The sequence below is a fragment of the Battus philenor genome, unplaced genomic scaffold (assembly GCF_028537555.1).
Source record: "Battus philenor isolate CCGP_79_NKW_IND1 unplaced genomic scaffold, ilBatPhil1.0.hap1 SCAF_15, whole genome shotgun sequence".
In the NCBI taxonomy this organism is placed as follows: domain Eukaryota; kingdom Metazoa; phylum Arthropoda; class Insecta; order Lepidoptera; family Papilionidae; genus Battus; species Battus philenor.
The window spans coordinates 12,970,696-12,998,483 of NW_027181677.1; the positions used below are offsets into that span (position 1 = coordinate 12,970,696).

Sequence of the window (27,788 nt, forward strand, 5' to 3'; positions counted from 1 at the left end):
TTATTTATTACGATATTTATTTTTCGCTTAAACTAAACGCAGACAGTTGGGAGATGGTTGCCGCTATTTGATACGGATCTTTCTTCTCCTACCCGCGAGGCACGACAGTGTTTTATAATTTTTTACAATTTTTCTTACATACAATATTAACAATACAATTTGGAATACTCAATTACATATTGCTACATTATTTTATTTCAAGTCATACCTTTAGTTAAATAATTTAGTATGAGTGAGAATACCCTTAACGACATATATACTAACATTTCATTATTTTATATATGTTAACTAATGCGGAGGAATAACTTGATATCTAGATTTTAAATATCTTAATAAAAAAGTCAATAAATGAGCATTGGTAACCTAGTCTAGCTGAGATTTGCGGTCGAAGGTCGCGGGTTCAATCCCCGGTTTACAATTTCATATAACTAACACTTTGTGTAGTCACAGAGTTTCTGTTAGGATACTAATTTTTCGCCAATAGTTTACAGACACTTTTGAAATTTAAAAAGTAGGTGACTCTGTGATCGGATCGGAGCGTGAAGGTAGCGTACCTGGAAAAACCGAGGGGTCGAAGACCAGTGGGTAGACCCAGGTATCGCTGGATCGATCGCGTTGAGGCAGACTTGCGCGAATTGAATGTCAACCAATGGCAGACGATGGCGCAAGATAGAGGAAAGTGGAAGTCTCTCGCTTCGGAGGCCAAGACCCACTTTGGGTCACTGAGCTAGCGGAGTAGTAGTAGTAGTAGGTAACTCTGTATTTTTGAACATATACACTTTTATTTACTTTTTTAATATATAATAACCATTAATTTTTAATTGAGCAGTGGTAGCTCAGAGGTTGAATTTTGACACTTGCGATCAAAGGTCGCGAGTTCAGTTTTAGTGCATTAATTATATATGATTGCCCTTGCTTATAAACAAGTTTACAGAGGATGGGTAGCAGCTTCCTCTGCATACCATTATACCGCACTGTAGCAACAGTGTTTTGTGGAAACTTATGCCTTACAGTGTCTATAGGCACCTCTTTTCACTTTGTTATAAGTTAATATTTTCAAACATAAAATACGACTATAATTTATAAGTAATACCATAAAATATCAAAGTTTATTACAAGAATTCATACGGTAAATGTGAAAGACAAGAGAATGTAGGCACAACACTTAATAATTACAATTACTTTCAAACGGTGAAAGTACTTGCATACTGTATTTTCCAAACTGTGTCTATACAAGATAATGCACGACTTATCACATTGTTTAGTGATAAATAATCAAACAAATCTTGAGTTTGTACCATAAAATCGGCGATGGGTTCTCTTGGCTATTTTCGTTTAGGACTGAAGTTTTAAACTGATTTTAATTTATCTGAGGCTTATTTAGATCTTATTTTATGTATATTCTTGATTTATAATATCTGCATTGATCTTTGTGTTGTCATAATTTTTAATTTTAACATTTATACAGCTACTTCCGCCAATGCAGCAGTAGTCGTGCAATAAAGTGCACCGCCCGCCAGCCTGCTGATAAATGCGCATGCGGCAAACAATGCGAATTACACAACTGCCACCGTTAAATCACTCAACACGTGTTTCACCCCTCCACGGGGCATCTTCAGGAGTTATGTTACACTGATTAGTGCCAAACACAGAGTGAGCTCAGTCAGTCACCGCTTTGGTATTTATATGCCACCTCCTCCCTCACTTCAAGAAAGTTGGTCTTTTACTTGCTTAGGATGGACTACCGCAAAATAACGCCAGAATCCGTTAGATATGTGGGTAATTATGATAAAACTAAAATAAACGATACTTAAATACAGACTTTAAAATGGCAATAAGCTGGACATATCTTGAGGATTAAAGACCCTAGAAGAGAGTCCTTGGAAAGGACTATTAGGAAAAAGAAATATCGGTAGACCAGCAATGGGCTGATGATATCGTTGTGACGACACTATTAGATATTCCTTGATTAAAACAGAAAATTATTGAAAGTGAAAGGTAAAGCCTTGAACCAAACAGGATCTACGTCAAACAAATTACTAAATAATAACATTAGACAATAATAATAATGGAATATTCTTGTATCATGTCCTGTTTATTCTGTAACAAAGTTTGTTTCGTGGACAATTTTTGACATACCTTGTCTACCTGCGGTAGACGCGACAGGGGTTGGCTCTCTAGATCAGTGATTCCCAAAGTGGTCTATATCGACCCCTAGGGGTCTATGACAACCTGCAAGGGGTCTACGTCAGCGAAAAAAAATTTAGGCGTCCATGAAATGAAAATGGGAGTCCACGATAGTGGATCACTACACATACACTGATAGTAACTATTTACTTACATCATACTATCTTAAAATATCAAAACATTTACATTATTTATATAAAAGTACCTATGAACTAAAAAATTATTAATATGTTACGTATATTTTACATATCAGATACAAAATTTTATTTTGAATAGTTTTAATTTAAATTCAATTAATAAATGTATAAATTAACATGTGTTATTACTTTAAGTTTTTAACACTAAACTTCACTACAGTTAGAAATTTACAAGAAATCAATATCAGGTAAGTAGGGGGTCTACCCAACACGGAAAAACATGGCAAGGGGTCTACGACACAAAAAAGTTTGGGGAACTCTGATCTAGATGGACCGATGGCGTAATGAAAGTCAAGGGAAGTCACTGGATGCACCACAAGACTGGTCATTTTCGCAATCAGGTAAAGGACTTTTCGTTGTAGTTAATAAATGACATATACAATAGTATTCAATGGTATAGTCTGACCGGAACCGCTGTACCGCCTCATAGAGCCTCAAAGAGACCGCGGCCCGCCGGTCGAATACTGGTGGCCCGCCGACAGCAAAAATAATACTCTCGTACATTCGAAAAATATTGAATTCTATTCAAGAATAAAACCAAAAAAAAATTAATTACCTATACTTCTGGCGGCCGGCCCGCCATCAGTTCATGATTTGACCGAGTGGCCCTTAGTCTTAATAAGTCTGTGCAACCACGACCTAACGAATATAGAGAATACTTATCTTTATACATATAAAGATTTCACAGCGGCAACAGATGTAAATGAATGTATGTTGATAATATTAAAAAAAATACATTGATCAATACAGCGTAAGGAAAATGCAAAGGACAGAATTAATGGAACGAATGAAGAGCGTATTCCTTTTGAGTCGAATAACGTCAGACTCGCATAATATAAAGGCATGCAGGAAGTAGAATCGAAGCGGAATCCTGAATAGATTCAATCAATTTTTATATATCTCGTGCGACGTATGACATCATTCGAATTGCTAATACAGGCTTCGACTTAACAAATTGTTTATGCTGTTATTTATTTATAAAAAGAACGTATTTGAATATTTCTATACAATTATTATTTGAATAGAAATCGATTTTTGTTTTTGGAATAACATTTTGATATACTTTTTTTTATTTGTCATCGATTCATCTCATTAACGTCCACTGCAATACATAGACCTGTTCTGAAGATGTTGTTACGAAGCACGATTTACAGAACCCTCTAAACAATAAACACGGAACCCTAGGATCAAGAAGTGCCGTAAACACGCGTGTCCTTGAAGTTATTTATAGATTTTTTTGTACGATTCTCGGAAATTCTAACCGAGTACTATCTCGTACTTACTAGAACCTTCCCCGTAGTATAAACAGGTGTACTCCCCATGTCGGCAGTTCAGTTAGTTTTTTGAATTATAAGATTAAAATCTACGATCAGTGATACAAAGTGACTATTTGGCAAGTATTTGGACAGTGATTTCTTGAGCGATTTGGAGGCGCAGTTTGTACTAAGCGAAAGTATACTTATGTTAAATTAGGGTGACCATCTGATTTATGAATAAAGGACTGGACGTGAACCAGTGGTGTTTCATTCAGAGCCAAAACCTACAGTACGTAACAATATCTATGGGGGGAATAGTACGCAGGGTATTATAGTACGCGAAGAACACTACTGCTCATCATCTGGAAACTTTCTCATGAGCAGTGACAATCATATATAATTAACGGACAATTTTTGAATTATGTAAGATTGTTTACCAAAATCGAACGCGAGACCTAGGATCGAAAGTCTCAATTCCCAACCGCCAAGTTACTATAGCTCAGTTAAAATTTGTTATTGTTTCAATATTACGAGATGTATACTGTCTACTATTATAAATAGCAGATCTATTGTGACGTGTAGACGGTCTGACCCAAAATATTTAAACAATGTAAAAGAAGCTATATGCGAGTGTACAATGAGAACTATGAACGGAACGAAGTTTCGTATGACGATAGTTTCAAAGTTTGATAACAATCGTAGACAATGCATACCAACGTCCCTGACCCGAAATTTTTTTATCGCGATTTCCGAGAGTGGGACAATCGCTTGCACTGACCATCCGTGTTTGCTCGTTGCCCGGAAAACTACTATCACTAGAATAATACATTTGAAAACAGTAAAGAATATTAATGATAGGTAATTAATTAATGGTTCACCTTATCAACATATATAAATCGAACATAGTAAGTTAAAAAAACAAGCAATAAATGCAAAATATATTGTGTACTTACATGAAGAGAATGTAACTGGTGAATAAAAAAATGATCGTGTCTTCATTACACCTATACAGGAGAACGAGAATAGGTGTAAAATCGTTAGAGGTTAAAGTCTAGCTGATTTATTAGTAAAAACCTTTAAAACTTTTATAACCATTTCCAATGAACCTGTATAAAATGATCATTCTAAAGTATGCTACATTGATCTATTTTTTTATATCAATGCGACAGGTGAATAACTTCTTACACGCTTGAGTGTACAACTTTGGAAGAGCTGCGTCTGAAACTCTCCGATACTATGGGGAATGACCTCTCGTTATCAGGCTTTGTTAAGGCGTTCGTACAGAACGAGCAGTCACGGAGTGCTGGTATAACCATCTACAAAGAATTGATATCGCAGAAGGAGGCTGAAGAGAGAAAGAGAGAGTAAGAACATCTGAGCTCCCTATCTGCAGTCGGAGACCTGGACATCGGAGATACCGCGTCTTTCTCCAACCCCTTAGCAAAGTCTTGGCGACGGAGTCGAGGCACTGGGCCGCCGTTGGAACTACGGTAGTAAGCGAAAGCGATCCCGCAGTTTCAACAAAGGCGTTCAAGGAGACCGTGGAGTTTTAGCCGGTGGGAGTCTGGCATAACCCTTTCGTTGCCCCCGCAGCGGAAGGGTATCCCATGCAGGATTTCCCCACAAGTAAAACAAAAGGCTAATAAATTATGGCAGTACATAGTCTGATAATACATATTAAATCATTTCAATTAAATTTAAGTTATAATTAATGAGTAAGAAAAGAACCAATATTTAGCCAGCCCGCTGATAAATGCATTTATCAGCGGGCTGGCGGGCGGTGCATTTTATTGCACGACTACCACTGCATGTGCGGAAGTGGCTAAATATTGGTCCTTTTCTTACTTAGGATGGACTTCCGCGAGGTAACGCCTGATTCCATTAAATATAAAGGACGTATTGACCATTGACAGCAAATGAGCTATATATTTTTCTATCTTTTAATCTTTTACATCTAACATCAAGTAAATGTTATACAGGTATAACATTTACTTGCATGAGTAGAAGGTAGTTAACAAACAATAAACTAACGTTCCTTTGCATTATACCTACATATCAATCATGAACTTTGCTCAACTCTTATAGATCCATCAGTCTTACAAAATTAAGTTAGAATTGTGTACTTTAAGAAGACATATAATTAATTATATTGCAATTGTCAGTTGTGAGAAATGTTAATTTAGTAATGAAGTCCCAAACTTAAGAACGTGGTACACGGGTTCTATTTCTACTTCTGCGTTTTAGTCGTCTATATTTGGTAAAGCAATTGTGATCAAAAGGATTGCTGTCTCAGCCATACAGTTTCACCGTGTTGTTGGTTTTAATTTTAGATATAATTCCAAGTTTTTATCAATAAGACACCTTCTCAGTTTACTTTTGATAATGTTCATGCTTGAAAAAGATTTTTCGTATGTATGAATATGTGTTTAAACACTCTGTGTTTGGCACTGATCGGTGTAACATAACTCTTGAAGATGCCCCGTGGAGGGGTGAAACGCGTGTTGAGTGATTTAGCGGTGGTAGTTGTGTAATTCGCATTGTTTGCCGCATGCGCATTTATTAGCGGGCTGGCGGGCGGTGGACTTTGTTGCACGACTACGACTGCGTGTGCGGAAGTTGCTAAATATTGATCCTTTTCTTACTTATGTGTAAATATGTGCCCAAAAGGGATATAATAGCAAATGCGAGTTTTTTCAGATGATCGTAATTTTATTTTTATTTTTCTTACTAAGTTTTGCGCCAGTGTTTTGGGTTTTGGATATTCGTGCCAGAGCCGCAGTTAAGGAGCCAAAAAGCAGCATGCGGCTCTGGATGCTCATGCCGCACTTTGCCGCCCACGTTAGGGCCTTAACCTGTTTGGTCCATCGTAAAGTTGGACCTCTGGAATTTGTCTCACACACTCTACCTTGTACAAGAACTAATAGATAGCTTCCTTTCTTTTGGTTAACGTAATTAAAGTTTTATAAAATATCAGAATGAACGATTTTCGAAAATTAGAACCATAGTACCAATAGACCGTACATATAGAAATCACATAACTAAGATGCACAACTAGTGAACGAAATAACTAGGAATATATACAGAGTAAAATTGCATACAGTGGAGCTAGGAGCGAGAATTACAACGAAATCTCTATGAAATGGACTTTCATTTATTATCGTACCATTGCTGCATTGACCACTTTAAAATTTTGTTAGGTAGGCAGTATGGTATACATCAATACACTGCAAGACCTCTTTGCAATCCCCTATTCCTACAACGCGATGAACACGTCAACTACACGAGTTTTGTAATACAAGGACATATTTAAATATGGAATCCGAAATAAATTTATGCTAAATCTAAGTAATAAATTTCTTTGTTCTTCTCTACAGATGATGGATGCCCAATGCATGGTATAGACTTCCCCCAAAGATGGTCACGATGACCAGTTTTGCGCTGCTTGCATCTAGCGACCTCCTGTGATCTTAACTATGTCGTCGGACTAACTAGTGGTGGTCCTATCAGCGTCGCGTCTACTGGGTCGTGGTCGCCACTCGAGAACCTTTCGGCTCCATCGGCCACACGAGCGATGTGCCCCCCCCCCCACTGCCACTTCAGATGAGCAATTCTTCGAGCTACTTCCGTGATCTCGGTTCTTCTACGGATCTCCTCATTTCTAATTCGATCTCACACCGAAACTCCGAGCATAGCTCTCTCCATTGCTCTCTGGTTGACCTTGTGCCTTCTTACTAGGCCCGTCGTTACATGGTAAATCTATACAATCTAAAGATACTATATCTTTTATCACAACTTTTAAGTATCATAAAATAATTATGATATCAATAATACGCAATTGAAAACATACTATTAATATATTAACCACAATGAAACCACATCCTTTATAACATTTATACGATAAAAACTCTGAATAGGAAATAAAAGAAGTCGTTGAATATAACTAAACGATTCCTATCCGCAGTTTCAATAATCTAATTGAACGGAAAACTTGAGAAGTTAAATATCATTTTCCTACAGAACGAAATAAAAATTGAAGATAAAGCACTTGAATAAGAAACTCCAGGTCTATTTCCGTGAGATCTGCGACACCGGGTCGAGAGTTAAATGAAAAAATCTTGACCCAGTATAGATGAGGCTTATTGGAAATCTTTTTTAATTAAACTATCTATACCATTCTTTTGTTTTCTCGATTATTTTGTGTTACATTATTCATATTTATCTATACTTTTCACCCAATAAATCGCACTTGTTTTAAACTCGAGAAACACTTCTGAAAATACTTTGTAGATATACATACGAGTATTTACGTTGTCGTTGTTGTTTCAGCCCAGAGAAGCCTACTGCAAGACATAGCCTTTCCCTAAAGATATCTATGCAGATATACACCATAATCTCGCGTGGTGTATTTACGCTTCCCATTAAGTGATCGGACGACACAGTTAAGTTGGTAAAAAGTAAAGTTAACGTGGTAAGTCAGGGCGGGCGGCGCAGGACTGGTATAGCCATCGGCTGAAGAGAGAGAGAGATATATACCGGTTAATAATAAGGTTCTATCGACAAGACATAAATGACTTTTATTTAGATGCTAAAACCTTTTTTGGTATCGTGGTTTCCGCCCATAGATACTGCAAACCTCCAAAGATATCTATGGTGGGATATACCATAATCGCCAAGCTTGGCATGTGGGTTGGCGACCGCAGTGTGGTATTATGGTACACAAAGGACACTGCTGCCCTTCCTCTGAAAGCATGTTTAAAAGCGGTGACAATCCTTTACAATTAATTACTGAGAGACAGAGACTGCAACTCGGGAATCCTACCGACCTGTCTCAGTTCTCCACAGCTGGGCTACCACATGTCATGTCAATAAAATCACATAAAACAGTCGCACTGTGAATACGAAAAAAAAAATTCTATTTAATTGTTTAATTTTTTTCTTTCGCAATATTTATTTATTTACAAAGGATTTAATTTCGATAGAAACAAAGACGCATTTAAAACCAAATTAGTTATAAATGCGTTATGTTCTGAGAAAACTCAACTAGATATATTATGTAATATCGGTGAAACTATAGCACAACACTAAATTTGATTTGTTGAACTATTACGTATATTCCATTCCGGTTGGTATCGAAGACTGTATTGAGTGAAGTGGATACAAAGATGTACAGATTAGCTTAATGAGCAAACAGTTTATTTATCGCATCGCTCGCACGGAGTCATGCAGCAACAAGGAGTCGGGAAGACCACATGGCGGCACTTAGTTCTACTTTGTCTCGATCGAGGGGCACCGCGAATAAAGCGAGCACTTTGCGGGCGCGCCTGAACAGCCAGCAACGATAACAGTTCGCAGACTTCTTTGAAACACTTGAAATAACATTTAAAAAAAGAACTTGCTCTTAAAAATCTTGCTTCTATGGTTGCTTGTCATTATATGTCGATTGTTAATGGATATAAATACATTTACAAAACGAAAAAAATGTACCTAGTCCGCCATATTGGAACGGCGTCCATCTTGAATTTTAAATTTTGACATAATCATCGTGTTTTACTAGTGTAGCCCTTTCATTTGATACCCATATTGAGGGGGTAACGGAAAAATATGTAATCCGCCATTTTGTATCGGCGGCCATCTTAGATTTATAATGTTATTGATTTTATTATATTGTATTGTCATCTAAATTAAATGTGTGTACCAAATTTTAGATCAATCTGACAACGGGAAGGTGTTAAAATTTCAATTTCTAATTTTGACCCAAATAAATAAACAAATTCCGTACGGGTCGAACTAAATAACACCGTTTAATAAAAGCTATGAAGCGGTGAACGTGTAGGTCATTTGTTAGCAAAAACATCTGTATAAAGTATGTAAGTAATATGTTACAATAATATATATTTTTCTATAACATTGCGATGTACCAATAACATCCGACTGTATAAAGTCTGGAGGAACAGATAATAAACAATAATTAATGTTAATATGTAAGAACATGTGTTTTGAAAACGCTCTTCGTTTTTGCAATATTATAAAGTTTTTTATAATTTTTGGAACTCTGATTTTTGGATAACATTTGTATAATAGTCGACAACAAATAAGCAATACATTCACCTCCTTAAAGTTTATATATCTATGATCAATCAACCTCTATGCTTACATTTTATTGTACACATAGATATATTTTTCTCCATACAGAAATCAGACCAGCGAATTTAAATATCGAAGATGTTGTTAAAGGTTAACACAACGACCTTAGTGTTGGTCGAAATATCGCGACATTGAAAAACTTGAATAAGTATAAGTTTGAATTTTAAAACTTCCCGGAACTGAAGTCTAAGTCGGATTTGTAAGTCTTCACTTTATACACCTTTGTTACGGAATCATCCTGAACACTGCCCCTCGGAGTTTGATTCGGCGACGATTAGACGTTTTTGTATATATATATATTTATATATATATATATATATATATATATATATATATAGTGATGGAGGATGGATGAAAGGTAATTAGAGTGGAAGAAAAAAAGAGAACGAATTGTGGAACGAAAGAGAGGCAAAATAGATATTGTGAGGAATGTAATAAGAGAGTGATAAAATTAATAACAAAAATAAAATCCCTGTTCCCACATAAATAGGGGTGGAAGGAGAAGTTTCCAAAAAACGGTGGTCATAAAAAAATAATTAAAAAAAACAGCATTAACATTAGCGAGGCAAAACACACAAAACACGCGGCTAATTTGTTCGATAATATAACTTTAGAATTTTTGCTAATTTCACAATATTGTTAGGTTATACTGCATTGTTGTCAAATGTGAAAACCTACTTACTTAGTAAGGTCTTTAACTAACAAATCTGACTTGGAAAACCTTGACAAGGTTCTGACATGTTTATCCTGTTAGCGAATTTAAAGCCGATATTCTGTTAACAAAAGAAACCGATTAAGCTATACCATTGAAACTGGCCTTAACAATGAGGTAAATGAAGCGATTTAAGTAAGCATTATCGTTTTAACCGTCACTTAAACACAAACTTAGATTCAACTTTAACAACTGAAGGTTAGATCTGTCTATAACAAATAAATTTACGGAAGGAAGCTGAAGTAATATAAAACTCCTTAATGTTTAAGGTTTAAAGAAACAAGTTAGAATATTATTCCAAAGATATTTCACAAGATAGCACCAAAATAGTTAATTAGGTTAGACGATGGGTTAAGTTTTGTCTCAGAAAAAAAAATGTGTAAATTCAATGGAACTGGTTTGTATATTTCTACGGATCATAATTACAACGTGGGAGACGGGCCATTTCCTCTCAATAAAAGGCTTGCTTTGTAAAGGATCTCAAGAGGCACGACAAAGTAATGATGTTTTAAAATAATGCACTCTATTACAACAGCTCAAGGTATAATATTGATGAACTGATAAATGTTTAGAAACTCACTCGTGTATTGGTCGATCACGAACTAGCGAATACTGTGAAAGATAAAGCTGTTGATACAGCAAGACTGACAGCAATAGATTTAGAAATAAGGTTAGTGTTATAAGGATTTTGTTCCGTAGCTTCTTTTTTTAAAATACTGAACAAAAAAAAACGCAAATCTAAAATAATATCAGTTCCAAATCTATACAATTTTGTTTCTTAGATTTTCGTAGATTCCAGAATTGAATTTGACAAAGGATCAATTTTAAAATGTTTGTCTACCGTGTGGATGTCAGCAACAATATATCTCAGAAATATTTGCATAATCTGATTTTAGTTTCAAGTCTAGACATTCCCATTTGTGAAATCCTCGTATGTCATCTATTTTGTAATAATGTAATAGATATTGTCCAAATTTTCTTTTGAAAACATTCTATATTTTAAGATATTTTATTTTTTTTTAATTTAAGTAATTTACAAATATTTTCATAACCTCAATTTCAAGTCTAGACACACTGATTTTGGGGTCTCCCGTTCAACCCCTATCAAGGTTGGACACGGTCTTTATTTACATAATAATTTTCTCGTTTTGTTTCTTATTTCCATACTCATTTTTCGTTCTTCTCAATGTCTTTTTTCTTTCTTCTAATTTCCTTCACAATATCTTTCATTCCTTTTACATCACTTCCTTCGCTCTCCCTTCGTAATTTTGCATTTTATGTTTATTATTCTTAACATTTCTTTAACAATTTGTTTTTCCATTTTCTTACTATGTATATTGCATTTTATTCACGTTTCTTTGTTTTACTTAATTTACATTACTATTTCGTTCATGTTTATTATTTTCAATATTCTTGTTATCTTTTGTTCTTTTTTTATTGTTTTTTTTTGCAAGAAAAGGACCAATATTTAGCCACTTCCGCACATGCAGTGGTAGTCATGCAATGCAGCGAGCTGGCGGGCGGTGCATTTTTTTCTCTTAGGATGGACTTCGAGGTAACGCCTGATTCCATTAAATATGTCTTTTTTTATTTTTTATTACCTTTTTGTAGAACTCCAAAAAGATCTGACGACACCACTCTTCAGTCACCAGTGAAGCGATGTTTTCCTCCTCAATTTTTTTACGTTACAACCGTAGTCCTATTTTAGGTCTATGACGAAACTCAATTGTAAGGTTTCGTTTAATTTTTCAAAAATCTACAAGAGTCATAAATATATTCATATCTGATTTAAGTTTCAAATCTTTTCAGAACCAATCAAGACATCTAAGATCACAATGTATAGTTAACATTTTATATTTCTATACTTACAAGTCTCATAAATATTTACATGATTCGATTTATGATTTAAGTTTCAAGTCTAGACTGCTTGTCGTTAAATTTTTTATATCAACTTATTTCTCATCTAAAGATTCCGTCGAAATTGTCTTTTTAATGGCCAAACTTTTTGAATGCAATAGGAATTTCCATAAATGTAGATGTATTGCTTCTAAATCTTAAATATAATAACTTTTTTTTAAGAGTAACATATTTTTCTTATTCTTCCAGCGACACACAGCGCGCTAACAGCATCAATACGAACGGAAACAAAGCAGCGATAGCTTTCTGAGCATTTTGAGAGATCCTAGTGTAAGAGATAAATTTCCCATACAAATATTTGTTAACTCAATTAAATCTTCTTTTGGGTACACAATAATTATTTCAATCATCATTTGTTATCTGTACAGATTAATCTGTAACAAATAACATCAAAATAAGCCTTACATTGTTTTTTATTTCCCCGGCTATTGTTTCCTCTCGTTCCCCTATCTTATTTATGGGACAGTGACGTTTCTATCTTTTAATGATTCACTTTCTTTTCTTTTTTTATTTCCATGCTCTTCTATCATACTTCACATGATCTATCTTACTACTTACGTTCTACAATTTCTATCTTTCTTTTACTTACTTTCTACCGTTCATTCATCGCCTTATTTGCTTCACCTCATTCCTTACTATCACAGCTTTTGGTTATCACATTATTTTTTCATTTTCTTTATTTTACATTTCATCGCAGATTACATAGTTTTTGTTTTATTTGTTTTATAATCATAAGTTATTGTTCTTACCTACTGCCTGTATTAGTAATGTTTACATATATTACAAGTTTTGCGATTTTTTTGTAATAATCAAGCAACAAAGCCTTACATTAAGTTCATTACTTATTAAATATGTTAATATATCATAATCAGAATTAATTCCATAATCATCTCAATAATAACTTGTCGGGACGTGTTCGTCGGCATACGCGTCTTCCGTCCGGACCGGTTTTAAAGCGACCAAGACCTCGCTTATTATTAACCAAGGGTCTTAGATGTTGCGATAAGAAATTCACCATCATAGCAGTTCTGTGTTTTATGAATATATTTGCATAAATTATGAATGCTAATATATATTTTTTGCATATTAATGCTTCATAATAGTTTTGCATCGTCTTGTAATATTTTTAACTACGTATTTAAATGCGATTTTTTTCAATATTTTTAAAGCTTCATTCGCAAGCTCTTTTTTTATATTTCTACACCTATAAGCAACCCATATATGTACTATTGAAAATATAATTTAGTTTTTAACTGTATCATTACAAACGTTGATGATAATATTACAATAAATGATTACATTGTCCAAAATTACCGCAATGACGTGTAGGTGGTCAGTAAAAACGAAGCAATGGATAACTAGATTGCATTATTATCTTTATTTCTGGTCGAAGCGTGCAAAAGCGCCTTTGTGGGCCTCAGGGTCAACGGCGAAAGAAATCGGAGCACGAGTAGGTATAATCTTTTGTTTTTTTTTTACCGCGTCCGCTCGCTTGCTTTGAGTTTTCTTCATTACCGTACTTTGGTAGCAAAAAAACTCGCCAGTGCTTCTTAACTCGCAGCCCGCATGCGCATAAAATGTTAATATTTCGTAGTTGTACATAATTATTTGTTATGTTATCTGTTTTGGAGATTACGACATTACGAACAGTTACAGTAAAAAAATTCGCGTATAAAAAAACTGATATGTGACTTACCATTATGCAGTGAATAGTGGTCGATTAAAAAATAAGAATCTACAGAAAAAATTTAGCGCATTGTTCTTTAAAAAATTCAAAATTACATTATTTACTCATTGTATCAAAGAAATTATTTAAGATTAATTAAAGAGAGAGATTTACTACAGAGTAAAAATAGCATATCTTTTTCGTAAAAGCAATTACAGTTTTTTCTGAATAAATAATAAAGAGGTACAGAAAAAAAAGTTTGAGAACCCCTGGCTTAGACGATTATTGTTCGCAGTTAACGAAAGATAATATAGAGTTTTTACGTTTATAAATTTTCGATTTGTTTATGGGGTTTTGTCATATAGTTTTTATTCACTTCGGCTTAGCCGTCATTGACGTGATTTTTTCAACTCTGGTAAATACGTAGAACTGTTTCTCTAAAAATTTACTAGATGGCGCTGGTCAATAAGCCTTATAGACTTGGTACTGATTTACCGACCTCTTGTTTTCTTTAAAACCACTGTATGAGTGTAATATGCGCTCTAAAAATAAATAATTGTATAATTTATCACTACAATTGCGTTTCCGTCTTCCTGGACAAAGAACAGAGTACTATAATCGATAAACTCTGCTTAAATATAAAACTAAAACAGTTTTTGTAATCTACATGAGCGTATTAATTAAATGAATATTATTATACAGTGCTCGGCTATAAATATTGTACATCGACTTTTGGAAAGAGACAATCGGCTAATTTCGGCTTCGTAGAGCGTTATCTCTGTCGCACGAAATACAAACAGTCCGGTATCTATTAGGAGCTGTTACAACATATATCATTTGCTTCTTAGATCTTACTTAGGTCGTCTTCTTTTACGAATAACTACAGGTAGTACATTTCGTTTATTTAGTTCATTTTTATTTGTTTACTTTATTATAGAATTTAAACATTTTACTATCCACCCACACTCTGCAAGCCGCTTACAACCAGGTCTAATAGCAACCTAAGAGGAAGGCCTATGTCCAACAGCGGTCGTACAGCTAAAATAACGATTGTTGTCACTTTAATGTACCAATCCGTTGTACTGCGATCTCGTCCCAATTACCACCAGATCTCGAGTTTGGTTAGTTTATACCAGTGATTCCCAAAGTGGTCTATATCGACCCCTACGGGTCTATGACAACCTGCAAGGGGTCTACGTCAGCGAAAAAAAATTTGGTGGTCCATGAAATGAAAATGGGGGCCCACAGACTGGACATCATTAGCCGAGGAGATTTAAGATTAACCCTTACAAAATTGACGTCAAATGTTGATAATTTATAATTAAAGCATCAGGTTCATCCTTCTCACTAAAAATATTTACTTATTGCTTATGTTATTTTATTTATAGTTTATTTTATGTTTATTTATTGTTACGTACATTTTACATAACAGACACAAAATTTTATTTTGAGTAGTTTTAATTTAAATTCAATTAATAAATGTATAAATTAACATATGTTTTTACTGTAAGTTTTTAACACTAATCTTCACTACAGTTAGAAATTTACAGGAAATCAATATCAGGTAAGTAGGGAGTCTACCCACCACGGAAAAACATGGCAAGGGGTCTACGACACAAAAAGTTTCGGGAAATCTGGTTTATACGTATTCTCAGGAAAGGCACACTCTGCGCTCTGTCACCACATACAGGCAGCAGTGGCAGAGTCCAAAAAAAAACAATGCCCTCGTAGAGAAATCCAGAGCATAGGAGCTCTCTCTCTAATAAGTATTTTGCTGTAAACTCCGCGCACGACACAGTACAACCTCCAAATGACCTTGTAGAATTCTAGTAAACAAGAAAAAGCGAATAAGTCACGTCGGATGCTGCAATGGAGTCGTTAAAGCGATCCAATTAAGCCGCTCGGGCACGTAGAGAAAAAGCCAACGGAACACTGATAACAAGCGCAACTGGGAGGCGAATCGAACGAAAAAGAATCAATGAACGATCGACTCGCACTCGTTTCGATCGTCCAGGGAGTGTTCACGAACGATTGGAGAATTTTAACGTCACATACTTCCGATAAGAGTCAAAAGAAATAGACATTTCATTTGTAATAATATCGCAAAGGGTACTTAACAAAAACAAATAACTGACAAAACTTTTATACGTTAATATAAGTATCTATTGGACTTCGATTTTGTTATAATTTTTCTCTGTTCAACATTTTAAGCTATCGTAAATAACGAGGTACTTTATTGAGGCTCTGTTGCTGAAAATATCTACATAAAATTCTATAAACTGACACACAATACACCTGTTTAGTGTGATAGTTATTTACTAAAACATTTACAAAAACATCTAAATAATAACTATGTTTAAGCAAAGGAAACTATAAACATTCAGCCACATAACTTGTAGGGTAGATTAAAAAAATATGTATTTCTATTACATTCAACCGACACGTACGTTTGTATTTATCGTAAGCAAAAACGCAACGTAATGAATTTGAAATAAAATTCCAAAACACGATAATGATTAAAATATTAAACAAAACAAAAAGGTCATAAGCGCTCAAGGTCAAAATACCTGTTCTAAAAACGCACTGTCGAAATCGTCAAAACAAGTTAGAACAAACTAAGCGAATATGCAACATGAGAACACTGAGGGTTTACGGGTATGAATTCTTAGAACAAACGCACACAAAGCCTTTGCAGTCGTACCTAGAAATGCCTTAAACCTCATGCTAATATATCTACCTAGCCGCTACCAATCTACTAACATATCTGTTGAAAAATCTTTTACTAATCTGAATGTACGCCAACCTATTATAATAAAATACCTTTTCTTTAGTAATAGAAAATTAGAAGAATTTTATTAAATAAATCTTATAACACCGTTCAAGAGTTTTTAGTTAATCGAAGTGTGTGGAATTCCAGTTGTTGACACATTTAAAGATTTAATATTATAATGTACATATCTAACATTGTTAAGTTTCATATAAAGAGAAAAGCTGTTGAGTTACTGACCGGCTTATATCAACAGATCAGCATTCAGAGCTGATGATAGCTTTTTTATGGTACCTGTTTTTGGAGACCACTCATTCACCTCTATCTTGGAAGGAACAGGGTCTATATTATAATTTTTTATACATTTTATTTCTTGCTCTTTTTTTTTTCATCACAATTTCAATTATTTCTCCATCTATTAGTCTTTTTATACACATCATCTTCCTCAACTCTTCAATCTTCTTCTTTTCAGCCGATGGGCGTCCACTAAAAGGCATATGCCTACCTGAAACATCGCAACGATTACTAGTCTTGCGCTACGCTTCCAGCGACTTCCTGCAACCTTAAATATGTCCTCGATTCACCTCCCCAATTAAGTAGACCGCCCCCCCCCCCCATTGTCTACCCGCGCCGCGTCTACCGGCTCGCTGTTGCTACTTGAGAACCATTCAGCCCCAACGGCCATCGGATGCATGAGCAACTGCCAGTTGAGACGATTCTTCGAGCTACGTCGGTGATTTAAGTTCTTTTGCGAAACTCCGATCATTACCCTTTCTGGGCGATCTTGAGTCTTTATATAAAATTTTATTGTTTACTTTTCTAATTTGAACTTTAATAATCCATGATTTATTTTTATTGATGCAACATGTATAGATCCATCTGAAGCCGATGATAGCTTAATCACAGAGTAATTACAATCACCTTTATATATTTTAAAAATAATTAGCGAATTCAATAGGGCGTGAAAATGCCTCCTTGGACAAAGCCTTTTTTTTTCGGGAAATCCTGCATGAGATATGTTTTCTACCAGCAACCCAACAAACTTTTTTAACGACTTTTGTTACAACTAAAGGAACTAATTCGCATACGTAAGTACGTTGTTTCGAAGACAGTGAAAAAGAAAAATATCTACATTATTATGATTATAAATATAAATATATATTTCAAAGATACATCAATATCTCAGATAATATCAACAGGTTTTAATTGTCACGACACTATTGAATAACCAATTGTAATTGCATTCAATTATTTTTTTTTTATAATTCAGCATTAATGTCACTGTCGATTTTATTGTTTGGTATATGTTTGTGGGTATGAAAACGAACGTCGATTCACGCGACCTTGTCGGTTGGTTACGCAATCTCATTTATTTCCTACTCATTTATTATAAAAGTAACAAATAAACACTTTTAATGATTTTAATTTTTTTATTTCAGCTCATAGACTTCCACTGCAAGGCCCCCAAAGATATCTATGGTAAGATATACCATCAGCGCCCAAGCCAAGGAATCTTCAAGTTTCGCTACTTTAAGAGGTCTAAGTAAAGGCGCCCACTGCGCCCCTAATCTGCGGAATCTGCAAATGCAATTTAATTGCCTAAGTAAAACGTTTCAGGCGAAGTAATTTCTTTATTATCCTCCAAATGTAAAAGTAATGGAATTGAAACGCACGTTCTTTAAAAAATTGAACCTCGAATTCAAGAAACGAATCTTTTAATGGATTAAATAATAAATCTTCAAATGATTTTTGACAGTTGTTGAAATGACAAAAAGCTTTCCCGCGTATTTCCCAATAAATTGACATTGTACAGATTACACATTTATTTTTTATCTGTGGATTATCAATCATTTATTTTATGCTTATAATTCTGATATTTTTAAATTATAGAAAATATAATTAAAATGTATATATGTACGTATAAAATTTACTGAATGTCTTGAAAATGATTTTTATCTTATCAATCTGTCTTAGTAGTAAAGATAAACGAATTATGATGAAAAATATTTTAAATTTCGAAATCAATATCATTTTGTGTTCTCAATTTAAAAACTTTACGTTTCATTTTTGTGTCGTATCTCATACATGAAACAAAATGACTTGTGTAATGAGAAATAAATTGCTTTCCGGAAATTAAATTAATATTTGACGTAAACAATTCCGTGATAATAACAATATCAGTATAGGACAGTTTTTCCCACACCCCAGAGGGGGGCAGTTTAATTGTTAAGGATGCAATTCTAAAGTGTACTCGACACGAGTTTAACCCTTTCGCTTTAATATATAAAAATATATTTTATATAGGGGGGTGTAATAAATTTAAAAAGGTGGGGGCATGGTACATAAAAGATTGAAAAATAATGGTGTAGGTGTTACTATATGTCGTCGTTCCAGATGCCCGCCTAGCATGCCATGGTGCGCTTTAGAGGTCTTCGCGGGAACTATTATTTCTGCACCTTAGCAATATGAAATTGAGATTCTGATAGAAGAATAACATTGTTATGTTCTTTCTAGTAATCAAATCGTTTGTGTCTTTAGCGCACGGTTTTCCTACACACAGTGGAGCTGGAATGTATATAAAGAAATATGTTAACAGTAAAAAATAAAAAACATTTGAAACCAATCGAAACTTAATATTTAATTAAGATATTCAAATTAAATCTTTTATCTTTTGAATATCTATATTTATTATCTATAGTAGTATAGAGTTGTTTTGGCACTAATCGGTGTAACATTTTCTCTCCTATCTCAATCGCTTACAAAATCATAATGATCATCTAGTTATTTCACTAACTTCAAGTTTTGAATTCTATACACGAAGTATATAAGAATTAAAATTGATTGGCTAAATAACCTTATCTAATACTTCATAGATTAGTAGCATCATACATTTATTATACCCTATTCATATTACTGCAACACAATCTTTATTGTCTACACCACGGAACAAGATGAAACTTGACACAAGGAATCTAATTCATTTACACCTTTGTCCATATATATTAATATCTGTACACCGTATTTACTTTACAGGCTTTTACTCGGTCATTCATCACTAGGCTAGCACTGCAAATTATTATTAGCCTATCCCATTACACCTTTTTTTGGCCCCCGCTATTGGGGGCCTCTCGTACCCCTATTTTGTTTGGGACAGGGACTTTATTTACAAATTTTTTTTTCAGGGTTTTATCTTTATTCTACACTCACTTTTATTCTTCTCAATATCTTTTATTCTTTCCTTTTATCCTTTACAATATCTTGTAGTTTTTTTTTATTTTTTCATTCCTTCTTGCTTTCATCGCCTTCCTTTCCTCATCTTTTTTACTCTTAGGTGGCTAGGTACAATTTTATTTCTAATCTTTATTTTATTCTTACATTTTCTATCATTATCTTCACAGGTTTGTTTAGATTAGACTTTTTAATACATTAGAGTCTTGTCTTATCCCATTACATTACAAACCTGAACATATATTAAAATAGGGGTAAAAACTTTTTACTAACAAATGGGAATAGACATTTTTTACATTTACTCCTTTAAAGCTTTCCTATCTATAACAAATCATATTATATATAAAAATAACATAGATTCTTCTCACTTATTATTATTTTTTATTTACACTTTTTTGTACACCGTAGACAATAAATAGAGGAAAACAAAAGTTATAGAGAGTAATTTGGCGGTGGCAGTTGTGTGATTCGCATTGTTTGCCGCATACGCATTTATCAGCGGGCTGGCGTGCGGTGCACTTTGTCGCACGACTACTACTGCATGTGCGGAAGTGGTTAATTATTGGTCCTTTTTTTACTTAGGTTGGACTTCCGCAAGGAACGCCTGATTCTATTAAATAAAAAAATTGACAGTCTATTTCGTCTACCTGTCTATCTATCGGTTACTATTTCGCCTTTGATCACCAACTCGCCTGTTGGAAAACGATGTGATCGAAGATGAAGCACGACTCATTCAGACCAATCAACACATGACCAAGAATAGAAACCACGGTCAACTGTCACTTTTATACTTTCAAAATATAATTCAATTTTAAAATTACAGAATCTCATAAGCAAGTCCGTGTATATATATAGATTTGAAATCATTTCAATATTTGAAAAAAAGTTAGTCATTTATTTATTATAAATTATAAGAACCTATATAACTATAGCCGCTTGAGGTTTATGGCTCAGTAACGAAGACCATTGACCTGGAAGCTCTGTGTATGATGTCCATATGTAAGTGACCTACAATATTTTCAAGGTCATCAGAGAATGCCACATGGAAGCCACTTCCAAACGGTACTATTGGAAATATCTAGTAGACCCACATCCAATAGTGGACTTCTTATGCCTGAAATCATTGATGAAATGTTCGTCTGTATGTCCTTCATAGAATCGTAAACTATACATTTCATCATGTTATGATCTTTAGCAAACTTGTTGTGCATAAGCCTACAAAGGTTTCTAAGGTAATATGAATAATTTTCAACAGATGGCGCCACTGTAATTCCAATGAATTTTATATAATTCTGTGACAGTACATGCTGATTCGCATATATATATATATATATATATATATATATATATATATATAAAATTACAGATCCATTTCGATATTACAATCCGATATTCGAAACGTCGCACAAATTATTTATAGCGGTTTTCCGGTTTTAAAAACCGACAGTCACATCACTAGTACACCGATAGTGCTTGCCCGTTATCGATAAATTGAAAAGCGACGTATTCAAATCCGCACATGGAAATAAGTCGTGACGGTACCGAGGTTGAATGTTCGCGAATGTTCCACCGCGTAGTCATGAGACTGGATAATGCCGCCATCTTTCACCATAATTGATCCGTAATTCGACGTTATAAAGCAAAATGGCCTGATCGCCTTTCAATTATGTACGTAACCAACTGTTATGTTGAATGCTCTATTATAAGTTTACTTGATGTAATTAATACTTACAAATATATTTACATCTGACATCGTTTGCAAGAAGTTTACAGTATGATTGGTTAAAGATATAAAAGACGTGAAGGGGTGAACCCATAGCTTAACTGTTACCGCAGTTGTAAAACTTTTAAACCTATCTTCAATCATTCTATGAAGACTGCAATATAATATATTACAGTAATATATTTTTGTTATTGATATAATACAGGCAACTTCTGGCAGTACAATGTCTGCATGGACGGATTTTAAAAAAATAATAATTTTTTTATATGTATATAGTAAGCCAAATTTCAAAAAGGCTTTTTCTTGTAACAGCATTGCAGCGTCAGGCGACAAATTTGACGTAGATTTTTTTTTAATTAATTATCTCGCGGTGTAAAAGCCAAAACGGCTAACAGCGAGCAACAATCAAATATAGCCAACATTACAGCGTTATTTTTTTAATTTCACACCCATCAACCTGTATAATATTCATGACACAGTTTGACTTCATTTAATAATCAATTTCAGTCTAGCCGAAGTCTTCGTTAACAATGTTTTTGACGTATTCTCAGTATATACTGGCCTGAGAAAGTCTCCAAAATCTCTGGAAACGCTGCGGTGAGATGCCGGTCTACCAGCAGATCAAACGCTGCAAATAGAACCCTCCCAAAGGATATCACATACCAAGGCAAGCCCTAGAATGGAATCCTCAAGGAATGCGAATACGTGGCCGCCCAAAGCAAGCCTGGTGGCGGACGATCACTGCAGAAGTGAAGGCAGTTGGAATAACGTGGAGCGAAGTAAAACGTGAGGTTCAAGACCGCTCGGGATGGCGACGGACTATGGAAGCCCTCGGCCCCATCTTGGGGACAAGGGAATAAATGATGATAAGTCTAGCTAAGGTCCCCTCTAGGGGCCCATGCACTATATCACTAGATAACACATAACTACCAAAAAGGAAGTCTAAGCTAAGAATTCTCTGCACTATGACCCGTAAAGCCTTCGTAATTTGTAAATTGTAGTGAAGCAATTGTGACGATCTCTCAAAGCAATTTATAAGAACAATATAAATTACTTAATAATTGTTACATACATTATTGGTACAAATCAGAATAAAACATAATAAAAATAAGCATCTATTATCTCTGTATTTAAAATCATTATCTAGCATCAGATATTATCTGATGTTAAATTTGACATAGGTTCGACCATTAACGCCTATAGATAGTGCAAGTCAGAAGTTGTCGCATCTATAATTCAACTATAGGTTTTTAATAAGCCAGAAAACACAAATAACTATTTATTCAGTAATTGATGTCAAATATCCATACCGCGATAATAAGCGTTTTATAGTATATTCAAATAAACTTTTTCAGCCCATTAAATGCAAGAAATAATAGAAATATATATTAGTGGGACAAGAAAACCGATTGATTTCTACAGCTCCGGCATTGATTTGTATACTAGATGGCAAAAGGTTGTTGATAACGAAGGTGTATGTATTATTGATTAGAAATAAAAACTGGTTATAAATGTAGTCGTATAAATTTTACTTAAGAAAGCGACATTACTTTGCGATCCCCACATATATTTATATATACATATACACACACAATAATCTCACCTGAAAACATTTTTATGATAAATCAATACCATGACATATAACAGTCCTGTCCAAAAACCATGGATATATATACATACATATATATTGTTTGTAAAAATCCTGTCAATGACTTAATAGAGTATTATTAATTAATAATAATGTCCCACGATTATTATGAAGTGAAACTTTTAATTGAGAAACTATATCACTACAATATAGGACTTTTCAACGTAAATAACTTATTGAGAACATTTATAAAAGTGATCACAAAACCCGACCGAGTTTGTCGTGGGCTCTTTGGGATAGAAACACGTTTGGAACGCTCATACATTTGAGATGAAAGACATTAAATGTGAGTCAAATTTGATTCTGGAATCTTCTAGAATTCTCATGACATGATTACTAAACGATCTAAAATTATCTTCGTTTCAGTCTGTTGGACATGTCTCTTCTATTACCAACAGGAACAATGACAAGGTAGTTTTTCTTCCTTTTGGTTACCGGAACTTTAATACCGCTGTGGCCATCTTTCTGCCTATTGCGACTACAACTTCTCAATCAGCTAGGATATGCCGGTAGGTTTTGTTCGTTTACGTATCTCCTCATAATAATAATATATAAATAAATTGCTTTCTAATGATCCATTGTTACATTTTTTAACTAAAAATATACTACTACTACTATTTTTATAGCAATGGAACGGACCAATATTTAGCCACTTCCGCACATGCAGTGGTAGTCGTGCAACAAAGTGCACCGCCCGCCAGCCCGCTGATAAATGCGTATGCGGCAAACAATGCGAATCACACAACCGCCACCGCCAAATTACTCAACACGTGTTTCATGGGGCATCTTCAGGAGTTATGTTACACCGATTAGTGCCAAACACAGAGTAGAGGGCACTTCTTCTTACTTAGGATTGACTTCCGCAAGGTAACGCCTGATTCCATTAAATAGAGCAATGGAACATTACAAACATATAATAGACTATACATAAGAATGTCTATATATATAAGCTGATTTATTGTTACAAATTGCCTCGTCATTATGAAACATATATCAACATTTCAATAACAAACTAATAAAAGTACATACGTCAAACGTACAATGTCAATTGACAATCATTTTGTTACCATTAAATCGTATTCACTTCAAAATGCAATTCAACACGCAAAATTTAAATCTAAAAACATGCAGATATATTATCAATGTATTCATTTACATGTACAGCGTTGATAATATATCTAACAGTGATTGAGTCTTTTAATTCAGGGGTGCGAAACCTTTTCTCATATACGGTACACTAAAATATTTCCTATAATTTTTCGGCACGACGAAAGCTAAATTCGAGAGATAAGTAAACGCGATGTACCACTGTATCTCAATTACAAAATATGTATAAATATTTTTACCGCCGCACTCTTACATCCGACCTATGGCACATCGGTTGCGGAACACTGTTTTAAAGAGAAGACTTGAATACAGATTAAAAAATGAATTATTATACATACGATATATTATATCTCTTATTAACGTCCTGGTGAATCTACCAACAATCTCATCATAAATGCAAAAGAAGAAGGGAGGTAAGAAACTCAGTGGAGTTGTATGCACCTATGACGTCATTAAAAGTGAAGTAATCTTTATCATACGGTGATGACATACGGATCCAAGACGTTGTCACTTACAACGGGCATGATAAGAAGACTAGGTCACCTAAAGAGCTACGGAGAGGGTTATGCTCAGACTTGCTGCAAGATTCGCAGAAGAACAAAGATTACGTAGATCGAAGAATTGCCCGTCTGAGGTAGCAGTGGCCAATGGGCTTTGACCGGCGTAGGTAGGTTACGGAAGGACCAACGATATAGTTCAGGTCGCGTAAAATTGCTGAATGTGAGCAGATCAGGAGTTATCGTGGCGATTTCTGGGTAAGACTTGTGCCTTGCAGTGGGAGTCCATCAGTTGAAAATATTAAACCTTACGAAACCAATATTCAGACAGTTTATTTTTAAATCGCTTTTTTATTATCTTGGATTCTAGTAGTACTATACATTGACCATAGGAAGCTTTGTTAAACCGCCTTCTCCAGAGACCACCAACATGAGTCACGACACGGAATAGACACGCCCATGCAAGAAGCCGCCAGAAAGAAGAAACTTTAGAAGGAAACTTCTACATCAAGAAGCATAGAAGCAGCCAAGAAGACCAAAAGCTTAGAAATGACTGCTCCTACAACACCACCCGGAGGTACGAAGAAAGTCACACAAAAATGGAAAAAACTAGCAGTGGGAGAAATTTAAATTTTAGCTTCAACCACATAAGGCTTACAGCTTCGACATCTAACAGAAACAAGAAAACTTTGCCTACCTCTGTTGTCATAGGTAAACAAAATTTATTTTTGCTTGTATTTAAATTGTGTTTATCACATTTGGGAAAGTCGATAACTTTTTTTACTGGGCATACATTTTAAAACTTATTAAAAAGCGGCAGTCAACATTATAATTACTATATATTTTTTAACGTTTTAAATGTTTTTTTACTAATCAAACAAACGCTATATAACGACACATTCGAAATTTAAATTCAAATGACCTACACAAGATTGTATTGAATATTTTCTGACATTAAATTTTAGTTTGCCATCCGTTTATATTACTAATATAATATAAAATAAATACTTTTAGGTCTGTTGTACACGTGGCGAGTATTTATACAAATGTTTGATAGAACAATACGACATAAATCCTTGGATAGTATTCACAATGCGGGTATTTAGCTTGACTGTGTAGAATTTACATGAACCTATAAATTTTGTGCAACCAATCGATACCTCTTCGATAGCAACGTTATCAAAAAACCAATCCAATGATTTTGATAAGAATACAACACTCACCGTAAAAATCCAATCACTTGATCACTACGTGAATAACATTCCAAAACACACACACAACTGAATATCTTAACACGAAATGACCGTTGTGAACACAGCACTCGATTTCACACCGCCGCAAACACACCACCCGCGAAAACTGAACTGTAACAGTGGTTTTTTTTTACGAAAGTTATCACGCGAATTCGAAATGTCGAGCGACACAACCGCCTTTTACAAGCGTCTAGAGAGAACTGACGCGCGTGAGAGAGCGAGAGAAAGGTCAGAATAAATTTGAATAGGAAACACTCGAGTGCGACAAAGATGGAATATGTTGAAGAATGAAGCCGTGACCGAGAGTGACCACATGGCAAGCGTCCCGTTTAGTACTATTGCACAAATTGAGAGTTGGCGCGTTTTTGTCGGTGGCCACGTGTTTTGAATTTGTTTTGAAAATAACTTCAAAGCATCGTGAAGTGTTTCATTGTTTATAACAGCACTCGCAATGTTTTAATGATCGTTAAGTAAGTCCTGGAAACAATGAAGTATTGAAAAAGTCTATATAATTGGCCACCGGCCAACTTTAACGACTTTTTAAATTCAGAACACCGTTATTTAAAAAAAAAAAACAATAGTTTATTATCTTTTTACAATTGAACGACAATGTTACTGGGCTGTATATATAAAATTAAACAATTTTAAATATTTATACGATTTTGTAACTTTGAAATTTAAAATCTATGACCTTTTTCTTATTTCTTTTCTGGTGACATGCTAATACGAAAATTCTAGGTACAAGTTTTTGTGATATATCGGTATTCAGCGGAAGCTACTGCCCAACCTTTTGGAAACTTGTTTGTGTGCAATAGCAATCCTTAATGCAGGTAATGTGAATTATGGAAAATTGTAACTCAGAAATCGAACCCGCGACCTACAATTGCAAGTCAGTCTGCCGCTGGACTATAACTGCGCTATTCTCAAGAACAAAAAAAACTGTAATAATGTTGCTAGCACAATAATTACCTTTCATGTGAGTTAAAATTTAATTTTACCACTATTTTATTGTATATATTTATTTATTTAACAAATATTATTGTTCATGTATTGAACATAGTTGCCGCCGGCAAAATTTGGTAAAACATTTTTCTTAAAGTATTTATTAATTTAAAATATTTATTTATATATATTTTTTTAAATTAAAATACTAATAAATTTAAACTATATATATATATATATATATATTTAATTAAAATTCTATGAATAGAATATATTACTTCTTTCTTATTTCAATGATAAAATTTATGATATGACTTTAAATAAACTTTTTTACCATACAATATCATACAACGTATATCTTTCACTTTTATAATGCATAAATAACTTTCTTTAAAGTTCACATTTTTATACTTCCACTTCGTCTTGTTTTCAAAACAGATCATACCTTCAAAATTTAAAACATACATTCAAAAATTTTAATTACTTTTAGCAAAAGAGGCAATGCCAACCGTAAGCTGCCGGCTGTCGAGATCCCGACTGCGTC

At 34.3% G+C, this 27,788-nt stretch overlaps 1 protein-coding gene across 1 annotated transcript in view; it reads right to left on the bottom strand.

Moving 5' to 3' along the window:
- The window catches only part of LOC137918621 (protein Dok-7-like), a 287,040-nt gene extending 260,556 nt beyond the window's left edge, over positions 1–26,484 (bottom strand). Inside the window, exon 1 of the mRNA XM_068761449.1 lies at positions 26,273–26,484. The gene's annotated coding sequence lies outside the window, so the exon portion shown is untranslated. The remainder of the gene's footprint in view (positions 1–26,272) is intronic.
- Between the last annotated feature and the right edge of the window lie 1,304 nt (positions 26,485–27,788).